Source organism: Artemia franciscana, chromosome 1, assembly GCF_032884065.1.
Source record: "Artemia franciscana chromosome 1, ASM3288406v1, whole genome shotgun sequence".
Taxonomy (NCBI): Eukaryota; Metazoa; Arthropoda; class Branchiopoda; order Anostraca; family Artemiidae; genus Artemia; species Artemia franciscana.
The window spans coordinates 63,352,272-63,364,697 of NC_088863.1; the positions used below are offsets into that span (position 1 = coordinate 63,352,272).

Genomic DNA, 12,426 nt, shown 5'->3' on the forward strand with positions numbered 1-12,426 from the left:
GGAAGATGAAGGAAAAGACAATAAATAAAAACTAACATTCCCATTCATGACAATTCAATTCTTTGCTACTATTTGGCAAAGCTCATTATTGATATTACACTTGTTTGTTTATATTACGCTTATTCTTGGTTGTTAAATCGCCTTTCTTGTTTGACGAAAAAAAAACTTTTAAGAATACCCTCTTTCAATTGTATCTTGGTAAAATTTAAGAGGAAGTAGCAGTATACTCCTAGTTTTCTACAAAGATTTAGTGTTGGGTGAAATCCATTATTTATATATATGCATAAACTAATAAATTTGTATATAGAATATCAAAACGTAAATTCCATATTGAAAACAATATTTAAAATTTTTTGACTATATTCTACTTTTCCTTTTAATTACCAGTGAGCGTCCTCTAAAAAATACCTAACATAAAAATTGTTTCGGAAATAAACGAAAAAAAGAACAATGGTGTATTTAATCCATTGACTCATACATTCTGATACAGAACTTACGTACTTATTCTCAAATTTAAAATACGTTTAGTGGAATTGGACTTACAAATGTTGCTGAGGACCTCCAAAGGACTTGGATGTATAAAATGACTTTGAGGCACATGGACCCTGCTCAGTTCACAACCGTCATGATTGCCAAATATTTCCAATGTGGCAATTTTTATATTCCAAATCTTTATGTGCGTTGCATGAAAATTTATATTTCCCCTGATGATCTTCTATAGTTCAAAATCAAACAGGATGTGGTTCTTTGCTGAAGAGTAGAAGTCGTGCAAGGAGCAGAAGATTTTGGATGAGCAGTAAATTCGTATAGCAATTGATGAGCAAAAAAGCGAATTGACTTCAAAATATGTAAAGGGCTGCATTTCTTTCAAAATGTGAAAAGTAAACAGAAAGAAGAATATGAAACAATTGAATAAGAGTCTAGTGAATTCAAGGTTGAAAACCCTTGATTTTTCTTTAAACTTTAAAATTACAAGAGACCTGATCGTTTGCAGCAACTTTCTATGTAAAAATGAACGCCATTACACAAAAAACGGCAACAGTATACGAGGCTTCGATAGAATTAGTTACGATCTAGAAAAGAAAATAGACGTCAATAGTTTGGAGATAAGAGACATATAAAGAAAAGAGATTAAAAAAAGACCAGCGCCAAAACGTAACCGAATCTACGTATGGAGGAACCTTGATATATATACTAGCTGTTTGGGTGGCGCTTCGCGTCACCCCAACACCTAGTTGGAGGGGGCGCTTCGCGCCCCCCAAGCCCCCACGCGTAAGTCGTTACGTGCCATATTAGTTACGCGCCATTGTAGTTGTGGTGTCCCTGTGTCCCACCTGTGAATTTATATATATATATATATATATATATATATATATATATATATATATATATATATATATATATATATATATATATATATATATATATATATATATATATATATGTATATATATATATATCTATATATATATAAATAAGTTGTCTGTCCGTTACGCCAGATTATATCTATATATATAAAAATAAGTTGTCTGTGTGTGGATCTGTGGATGGATCAGGTGACGTCACCTGAAAAAACTGGATCAGGTGACGTCAAAACTGAAAAAACTAAAAAAAGGCAAAAACTACAAAAAAAACTAAAAACTAATAAAAAAAATAAAAAAGCTAAAAAACTAAAAAAACTAAAAAAAGGCAAAAACTACAAAAAAAACTAAAAACTAATAAAAAAGCTAAAAAACTAAAAAAACTAAAAAAAGGCAAAAACTACAAAAAAAACTAAAAACTAATAAAAAAATTAAAAAAGCTAAAAAACTAAAAAAACTAAAAAAACTAAAAAAAGGTAAAAAACTAAAAAAACTAAAAACTAAAAAAAACTAAAAAAAAAGGAAAAAACTGAAAAATAAGCTAAAATAAAGGTAAAAACCAATAAAAAACTAAAAAAAAAACTGAAAAAACTAAAAAAAGGCAAAAACTACAAAAAAACTAAAAACTAATAAAAAAAGTAAAAAAGCTAAAAAACTAAAAAAACTTAAAAAACTAAAAAAGGTAAAAAACTAAAAAAATAAAAAATAAAAAAAAACTAAAAAAAAGGAAAAAACTGAAAAATAAGCTAAAATAAAGGTAAAAACCAATAAAAAACTAAAAAGAAAAAAAGGAAAAAACTAAAAAAAATTTTCATCTAAAAAACTAAAAAAAACTAAAAAAGGTAAAAACTAAAAGAACTAAAAAAGAAAAAAATAAATGACGACACTCAAAGAGAAAGCGACCAGGACAAAAGGAATGTTCGATTAGCAATCAACAAAGCACCGGGACACAGGGAGTATAAATGACGACCAGGACATAAGTAAAAAAAAAAAACTATCTATATATATAAAAATAAGTTGTCTGTGGATCTGTGGATCGTGGATCAGGTGACGTCACCTGAAAAAACTGGATCAGGTGACGTCAAAACTGAAAAAACTAAAAAAAGGCAAAAACTACAAAAAAAAACTAAAAACTAATAAAAAAAATAAAAAAGCTAAAAAACTAAAAAAATTAACAAGAGCTAAGAGCTCATATGGCACTTGTGACGAGGTCGGAAGAGCCGAGAGCTCATATGGTACGAGGTCGGAAGAGCCAAGAGCCAAGAGCTCATTTGGACGAGGTCGGAAGAGCCGAGAGCTCATATGGTACGAGGTCGGAAGAGCCAAGAGCCAAGAGCTCATTTGGCACTTGTGAGAAGGTCAGAACCTAAAGTTAAACTTTATAGCACAAGATCCTTCTAAATATCAAATTTCATTAAGATCTGGTCACCCTTTCGTAAGTTACAAATACCTCAATTTTCAAAATTACCTCCCCCCTCCCAATTCCACCAAAGAGAGCAGATCCGGTCCAGTTATATCAGTCACGTATCTTAGACAGGTTTCTATTCTTCCCATCCAGTTTCATCCTGATCTCACCGCTTTAAGTATTTTCTAAGATTTCCGGTCCCCCCAACTGCCCCCCCCCAATTACGTTTGATCCGGTTGAGATTTAAAATAAGATATCAGAGTTACGAGGTCAATCTAAATATGAAGTTTCATGAAGATCCGATCACTCCTTCGTAAGTTAAAAATACGTTATTTTTCTTATTTTTCAGAATTACCCCCCCCCCCCGCAATTGAGCGGATCCGTTCCAATTATGTAAATTACGTATGCAAGACTTTTGCTTATTTTTCCAACCAAGTTTCATCCCAATCCCTCCAATCTAAGCGTTTCCCATCATTTTAGGTCTCCCCACCCCAAACTTCCCCCAATGTCACCAGATCCGGTCAGGATTTAAAATAAGAGCTTTGAGCCACGATATCCTTCTAAAAATCAAATTTCATGGAGATCCAATCACCCGTTCGTAAGTTAAAAATACCTCATTTTTCTAATTTTTCAGAATTAACCCCCCCCCCCCAACTACCCAAAAGAGAGCGGATCCGTTCCGTTTATGTCAATCATATATCTAGGACTTGTGTTTATTTTTCCCACCATGTTTCATCCCGATCCCTCCACTCTAAGTGTTTTCCAAGTTTTAGGTTCCCCCTCCCAACTCCCCGCCCCCATCGCCAGATCTGGTCGAGATTTAAAATAAGAGCTCTAAGACACGATATCCTTCTAAACATCAAATTTCATTGAGGTCCGATCACCCGTTCGTAAGTTGAAAATACCTCATTTTTCTAATTTTTAAGACTTACTCCCCCCCCCCCCAACTACCCCAAAGAGAACAAATAAGTTCCGATTATGTCAATCATGTATCTGGGACTTGCGCTTATTTTTCCCATCAAGTTTCATCCCGATCCCTCTACTCTAAGTGTTTTCCAAGATTTTAGGTTTCCCCCCTCCAACTCCCCCCAATGTCATCAGACCCAGTCGGGATTTAAAATAAGAGCTCTGAGACACAATATCATTCCAAACATCAAATTTCATTAAGATCCAATCACCCGCTGATAAGTTGAAAATACTTAATTTTTTCTATTTTTTGCGAATTAACCGGGCCCCCACTCCCCCCCAGATGGTCAAATCGGGAAAACGACTATTTCTAATTTAATCTGGTCCGGTTTCTGATACGCTTGCCAAATTTCATCGTCCTAGCTTACCTGGAAGTGCCTAAAGTAGCAAAACCGGGACAGACCGACAGACCGACAGACAGACAGACAGAATTGGCGACTGCTATATGTCACTTGGTTAATACCAAGTGCCATAAAAAAAGGCAAAAACTACAAAAAAAACTAAAAACTAATAAAAAAGCTAAAAAACTAAAAAAAAGGCAAAAACTACAAAAAAAACTAAAAACTAATAAAAAAAATAAAAAAGCTAAAAAACTAAAAAAACTAAAAAAACTAAAAAAGGTAAAAAACTAAAAAAACTAAAAACTAAAAAAAACTAAAAAAAGGAAAAAACTGAAAAATAAGCTAAAATAAAGGTAAAAACCAATAAAAAACTAAAAAAAAACTGAAAAAACTAAAAAAAGGCAAAAACTACAAAAAAACTAAAAACTAATAAAAAAAGTAAAAAAGCTAAAAAACTAAAAAAACTAAAAAAACTAAAAAAAGGTAAAAAACTAAAAAAAATAAAAAATAAAAAAAAACTAAAAAAAAAGGAAAAAACTGAAAAATAAGCTAAAATAAAGGTAAAAACCAATAAAGAACTAAAAAAAAAAGGAAAAAACTAAAAAAAAATTTCATCTAAAAAACTAAAAAAAACTAAAAAAGGTAAAAACTAAAAGAACTAAAAAAGAAAAAAATAAATGACGACACTCAAAGAGAAAGCGACCAGGACAAAAGGAATGTTCGATTAGCAATCAACAAAGCACCGGGACACAGGGAGTATAAATAACGACCAGGACATAAGTAAAAAAAAACTAACAAAACTAAAAAGAAGGTAAAAACTACAAAAAAACTAAAAAGAAAAAAAACTAAAAACTAATAAAAAAACTAAAAAATCTAAAAATCTAAATAAACTAAAAAAGAAAAAAAAAAGGAAAAAAATAAAGGAGAAAAACAAAACTAAAAAACGAATGTATATACAGACCGGTACACCGGGATACAAATGACGACCGGGACACAGGGAATATAAATGACGACCGGGACACAGGGATACAACTACAACGGGGACACCGGGGGAAACAGGGGGATATAAATGACGACCGGGACAAAAAAACTAAAAAGAAAAAAAAACTAAAAACTAATAAAAAAACTAAAAAATCTAAAAATCTAAATAAGCTAAAAAAGAAAAAAAAGGAAAAAAATAAAGGAGAAAAACAAAACTAAAAAACGAATGTATATACAGACCGGGACACCGGGATACAAATGACGACCGGGACACAGGGAATATAAATGACGACCGGGACACAGGGACACAACTACAACGGGGACACCGGGGGAAACAGGGGGATATAAATGACGACCGGGACACCGGGACAGGGAATGGTCGATTAGCAATCACCATCAACAAAGCTCAAGGGCAATCATTAGAATCATGAGGTATAGATCTGAATACAGATTGTTTTCCCATGGACCATTATATGTTGCATGTTCAAGAGTCGGTAAACCTGACAATCTATTTATATGCAAAGACAATGGGACAGCAAAGAATGTTGTATATTCGCAAGTTTTACGTAGTTAAAACCATATATATATATATATATATATATATATATATATATATATATATATATATATATATATATATATATATATATATCTATATTCACAGGTGGGACATAGGGACACAACTACAATGGCGCGTAACTATTATGGCGCGTAACGACTTACGCGCGCGGGGGGGCTTGGGGGGGGCGCGAAGCGCCCCCACCAACTAGGTGTTGGGGTGGCGCGAAGCGCCACCCCAACAGCTAGTATATATATATATATATAATATATATATATATATAATATATATATATATATATATATATATATATATATATATATATATATATATATATATATATATATATATATATATATATATATATATATATATATATATATATATATATATATATATATATACTAGGTGTTGGGGGGGCGCTTCGCGCCCCCCCAAGCCCCCCCGCGCGCGTAAGTCGTTACGCGCCATATTAGTTACGCGCCATTGTAGTTGTGTCCCTGTGTCCCACCTGTGAATATAGATAGATTTATATATGTGTTTCAAACTACGTAAAAATGGCGAATATACAACATTCTTGGCTTTCCCATTGTCTGTCCATATACAAAGCCGTATGTACTAATAATGACGTCATATGCAAACGCTCTTTTTACAAACAAACAAACATGCATACACACAACTCGTTTTTATATAGATAGATAGATAGATAGATACAATACAAATTAACTACGTAAAACTTGTGAATATACAACAGTCTTCGCTGCCCCATTGTCTGTGCGTATAAATACATTGTCAGGTTTACCGACCCTCAAAGATGCAACATACAATTGTACATTGGTAAAGCAATCTGTATTAAGATCTATACCGCATTTTTCTAGTGATTGCCCTTGAGCTTTGTTGATGGTGGTTGCAAATGCTAATCGAATTGGGAATTGCAATCTTTTAAATTGAAAAAGCAGATCCGTTGGAATCATGGGAATGCGAGGAATAAGAACAGCCTCACCCTCATAAGGCCCTGTCAAGATTGTGGCCTCTATTAGGTTTTCCATTGTTTTTTTTACGGCAAGTCGCGTGCCATTGCAAAGCTTTGGTGGGTTGATATTTCTTAAAAGTATTATTGGTACGCCTATTTTTAGTTGTAGCACGTGTGGTGGAAACCCTGAAGGATCTATGGAATTTAAAAATTCAGATGGATAATTAACCGCTTCATTTGGTTCCAAAATACAAATTAACTGCATAAAACTTGCGAATATACAACATTCTTCGCTGTCCAATTGTCGCTGCATATAAATAGATTGTCAGGTTTACCGACCCTCGAACATGCAACGTACAATTGTCCATGGGAAAAACAATCAGTATTAAGATCAATACCACATTTTTCTAATGATTGACCTTGAGCTTTGTTAATGGTGATTGCAAATGCTAATCGAATTGGGAATTGCAATCTTTTAAATTGAAAAGGCAGATCCGTTGGAATCATGGGAATGCGAGGAATAAGAACAGCCTCACCCTCAAAAGGCCCTGTCAAGATTGTGGCCTCTATTAGGTTTTCCATTGTTTTTTTTTACGGCAAGTCGAGTGCCATTGCAAAGCTTTGGTGGGTTTATATTTCTTAAAAGTATTATTGGTCCGCCTATTTTTAGTTGTAGCACGTGTGGTGGAAACCCTGAAAGATCTATGGAATTTAAAAATTCAGATGGATAATTAACCGCTTCATTTGGTTCCAAAACTGTGTCGACTGACTTGTAAAGGACTGCCTGGTCTTGAATCTTGGTCAAAACAATATTGTTGATTTCGTGGACGTCTATATTTTTGGGTGCGAGAATCGCTCTTTCACTTAGCCATTTATTATTTTTATAATTTTTTAGAATATTCGGAAATACTTTTTCAATCAATTCATTTTTGGACGTCACTAAATTACAGAAATCAGCAGGTAGTTGTATACGTCCTGAAATTCTACTGGAATCAAAAGAACAGCAGGGAAACAGGCTTGAGGCTGATAGAGAAAGTAAGAAAAGAAAGCGTGCCGAGGAATCAGAGCAATCTGAAAGTTATCGCCTGGCATTCAGGTACAACCCAGTCGATGATTATAGCTTGAGTAGATGTGTTCAAATCGGGACAATGTCTAAAATTTGTCCCTATTGCAAGGCCTTGAAATTCAATGGTGAAACAATGGGAATGTGTTGCGCCTCAGGAAAAGTTAAACTTCCTCTATTGGCTGCACCACCAGAGCCATTGAAGACTTTCCTTACTGGAACTACGTCAGAATCTAAGCGTTTTTTGTCAAAAATCAGACAATACAACTCATGTTTCCAAATGACGTCATTTGGAGCCCAAATCGAAAATCCAGATCAATTTATGTCTACTTTCAAAGTAAAAGGGCAAACCCACCAACACCTAGCTGGTGGGGGCGCTTCGCGCCCCCCCCCCAAGCCCCCCCGCGCGCGCAAGTCGTTACGCGCCATATTAGTTACGCGCCATTGTAGTTGCGTCCCTGTGTCCCACCTGTGAATATAGATAGATATATATATATATATTTTTAACTATGTAAAACTTGCGAATGTACAACATTCTTGGCTGTCCCATTGTCTGTGCATATAAAAAGATTGTCAGGTTTACCGACTCTTGAACATGCAACATATAATTGTCCATGGGAAAAACAATCTGAGTTCAGATCTATACCTCATTATTCTTATGATTGCCCTTGAGCTTTGTTGATGGTGATTGCTAATCGAACATTCCCTGTGTCCCTGTCGTCATTTATATATCCCCCTGTGCCCCCCGGCGTCCCCGTTGTTGTTGTTTCCCTGTGTCCCGGTCGTCATTTGTGTCCCGGTGTCCCAGTTTGTAATTTCTCTTTGAGTGTCGCGGTCGTAATTTATATTCCCTGTGTCGCGGTGTCCCGGTCGTCATTTTTGTCTCGGTCGTCATTTGTGTTCCTGTGTCCCGGTCTGTAATTTCTCTTTGAGTGTCCTGGTTGTCATTAATATTCCCTGTGTCCCGGTCGTCATTTGTGTCCCGGTCTGTATATACATTCGTTTTTGAATTGGTCTTTTTTTAGGTTTTAGTTTTTTACCTTTTTTTAGTTTTTTTTTCTTTTTTTTTAGTTTTGTTTTTCTCCTTTATTTTTCATTTTTTTTCCGTTTTCCTTCTATTTTCTTTTTTAGTTTTTTTTTAGCTTTTTAGCTTTTTTAGTTTTTTATTAGTTTTAGTTTTTTTTTCTTTTTAGTTTTTTTGTAGTTTTTACCTTTTTTTTAGTTTTTAATTTTTTTTACTTATGTCCTGGTCATCATTTATACTCCCTGTTTCCCGGTCGTCATTTGTGTCCCGGTGCTTTGTTGATGGTGATTGCTAATCGAACATTCCTTGTGTCCCGGTCGTCATTTATATTCCCTTTGTGCCGGTGTCCCGGTCGTCATTTGTGTCCCGATGTCCCGGTCTGTAATTTCGTCAGTCGAAAACATGACGTCAGCCGACACAGAAACATGACGTCACCTGATCCACAGATCCACAGACAGACAACTTATTTTTATATAGATAGATATATATATCTATATATATAAAAATAAGTTGTCTGTGTGTGGATCTGTGGATCAGGTGACGTCACCTGAAAAAACTGGATCAGGTGACAAAACTGAAAACTGAAAAAACTAAAAAAAGGCAAAAACTACAAAAAAAATAAAAACTAATAAAAAAAATAAAAAAGCTAAAAAACTAAAAAAACTAAAAAAAGGCAAAAACTAGGTCTGAGAAACTACAAAAAAAATAAAAAGAAAAAACTAAAAAACTAAAACAAGGTAAAAACTACAAAAAAAACTAAAAACTAATAAAAAAATAAAAAAAAATAAAAAAGAAAATAAAGAAAAAAAGGAAAAGAACTGAAAAATTAAGGAGAAAAACAAAACTAAAAAAAAAACTAAAAAGGTAAAAACTACAAAACAACTAAAAAGAAAACAGAAAAAAAAATCTAAAAACTAAAAAAAAAGATGAAAACCAAAAAGAAAAAAGGAGAAAAAACACCAATTCAAAAACGAATGTATATACAGACCGGGACACCGGGACACAGGGAATATAAATGACGACCAGGACACAGGGAAGAAAAAAGAAAAAAAACTAAAAAAAGTAAAAACCAAAAAAAAAACTAAAAAGAATATAAATGACGACTGGGACACAGGGACACAACTACAACGGGGATGCCGGGGGGCACAGGGGGATATATAATGACGACGGGGACACAGGGAATGTTCGATTAGCAGTCACCATCAACAAAGCTCAAGGGCAATCATTAGAATCTTGAGGTATAAATCTGAATACGGATTGTTTTGCCCATTGAGAATTATATGTTGCATGTTCAAGAGTCGGTAAACCTGGCAATCTATTTATATGCACAGACAATGGGATAGCGAAGAATGTTGTATATTCACAAGTTATTCGCAAGTTATATATATATATATATATATATATATATCTATATATATAAAAATAAGTTGTGTGTCTGTCTGTCAGGTGACGTCATGTTTCTGTGTCGACTGACGTCATGAAGTTAGTTGTCGTCATTTTTGATATGACGGTGACGTCATTAATGGTATTTAAGACATGCGTTCACGGAAAAATGTTTAATTGTAAAATGACTGAAGAACCTACAATGGCAACAGCCGATGAAGCTGCTCAAAGAGTCTATGCCAAAAAACTTGCTGCTGATAGAGAAAATAAGAAAAGAAAGCGTGGATATAACCGGGAATATAAATGACGACCGGGACACAGGGACACAACTACAACGGGGACGCCGGGGGCACAGGCGGGATATATAATTGACGACTGAGACACAGGGATTGTTTGAATAGAAATTACAGACCGGGACACCGGGACACAAATGACGACCGGGACACTGGGACACAGGGAATATAAATGACGACCGGGACACTCAAAGAGAAATTACAAACTGGGACACCAGGACACAAATGACGACCGGGACACAGGGAATATAAATGCTATTTATATGCACAGACAATGGGACAGCGAAGAATGTTGTATATTCGACGGGGACACAATATAAATAACGACGGGGACACAGGGAATGTTCGATTAGAAATCACCATCAACAAAGCACCGGGACACAAATTACGACCGGGACACAGGGAATATAAATGGCAAACGGGACACTCAAAGAGATATTACAGACCGGGACCCCGGAACACAAATGACGACCGAGACAAAAATGACGACCGGGACACAGGGAATATAAATGACGACCGCGACACTCAAAGAGAAATTACAGACTGGGACACCGGGCCACAAATGACGACCGGGACACAGGGAAACAACTACAACGGGGACGCGAGGGGACACAGGGGGATATATAAATGACGACGGGGACACAGGGAATGTTTGATTAGCAATCACCATCAACAAAGCTCAAGGGTAATCATTAGAATAATGAGGTATAGATCTGAATACAGATTGTTTTTCCCATGGACAATTATATGTTGCATGTTCAAGAGTCGGTAAACCTGGCAATCTATTTATATGCACAGACAATGGGACAGCCAAGAATTTTGTATATTCGCAAGTTTTACATAGTATACAAAGTTTACAAATTCCTCGATGGAAAGTTCCCCCAACATATCCCCCTCTTCTCAACCCCTCCCCCCAACCAAAAAATCCCCCTGAAAACGTCTGTACACTTCCCAATAACCATTACTATATGTAAGCACCTGTCAAAGTTTGTAACTTGTAGCCCCTCCCATGGGGACTGTGGGGGAGTAAGTTGTCCCCAAAGACATAGTTATAAGTTTTTCGACTACGCTGAATAAAATGGCATTCTCAGGATTTTGATCCGTTGACTTTGGGAAAATAATTAGCGTGGGAGGGGGCCTAAGTGCCCTCCAATTTTTTTTCCACTTAAAAAGGGCACTAGAGCTTTTCATTTCCGTTAGAATGATTCCTCTCGGAACATTCTAGGACCACCGGGTCGATACGATCACCCCTGGAAAAAAAAACAAAAAAAAAAAACAACCCAAACAAATAAACACGCATCCGTAATCTGCCTTCTGGCAAAAAATACAAAATTCAACATTTTTGTAGTACCTACAATAGGGTTCTCTGATACGCTGAATCTGATGATGTGATTTTCGTTAAGATTCTAGGATTTTTAGGGGGTGTTTCCTCCTATTTTCTAAAATAAGGCAAATATTCTCAGGCTCGTAACTTTTTATGGGTAAGACTAAACTTGATGAAACTTATATATTTAAAGTCAGCATTAAAATGTGATTCTTTTGATGTAGCTATTGGTATCAAAATTTCATTTTTTAGAGTTTTGGTTACTATTGAGCCGGGTCGCTCCTTACTGCAGTTCGTTACCACGAACTGTTTGATGGAAAAGTTTAGAAGACCATTGGATTAACATAAAATAGCCTTAGTCGTAATAACGACTGCGTTGAAGTACGGCAAAGCAAAATTTAGGACATCGCACTAAATACCTTGCAGAGGCCCCCACTCTACACTATTCCTTCAAAAAAAAGGGGTCGCTACAATTTCAGATCATTCAACTATAAACCAATCAATCTCATTTTGTTCTATGTAGTTTTGAGTTTTTATAATCACTTTGATTTTGTTTTTGGTTAAAGTCTGAGAACAGAGATTGAGCCTAAACAAGCCAAACGATGACGTGGCAAAGAAATAAAGAAATGACAATACTGCAGTGAGCCTAAAGAAGCGTAAATCTTCTCAAGGTAGAAAGACTTTGATCGGTATACAATTTATTGTCAGAAATACTGAGCTTAAAAGAGTACAGTGTTTCAACAGAAAACAGCT

General features: G+C 35.2%; 1 long non-coding RNA gene across 1 annotated transcript in view; it reads left to right on the forward strand.

The window, feature by feature from the left end:
* LOC136032687 (uncharacterized) overlaps positions 1-10,507 on the forward strand; it is a 198,218-nt gene extending 187,711 nt beyond the window's left edge. The window contains exon 2 of the long non-coding RNA XR_010618759.1: positions 10,101-10,507. This is a non-coding gene — a long non-coding RNA (uncharacterized LOC136032687). The remainder of the gene's footprint in view (positions 1-10,100) is intronic.
* The last annotated feature ends 1,919 nt before the right edge of the window (positions 10,508-12,426 follow it).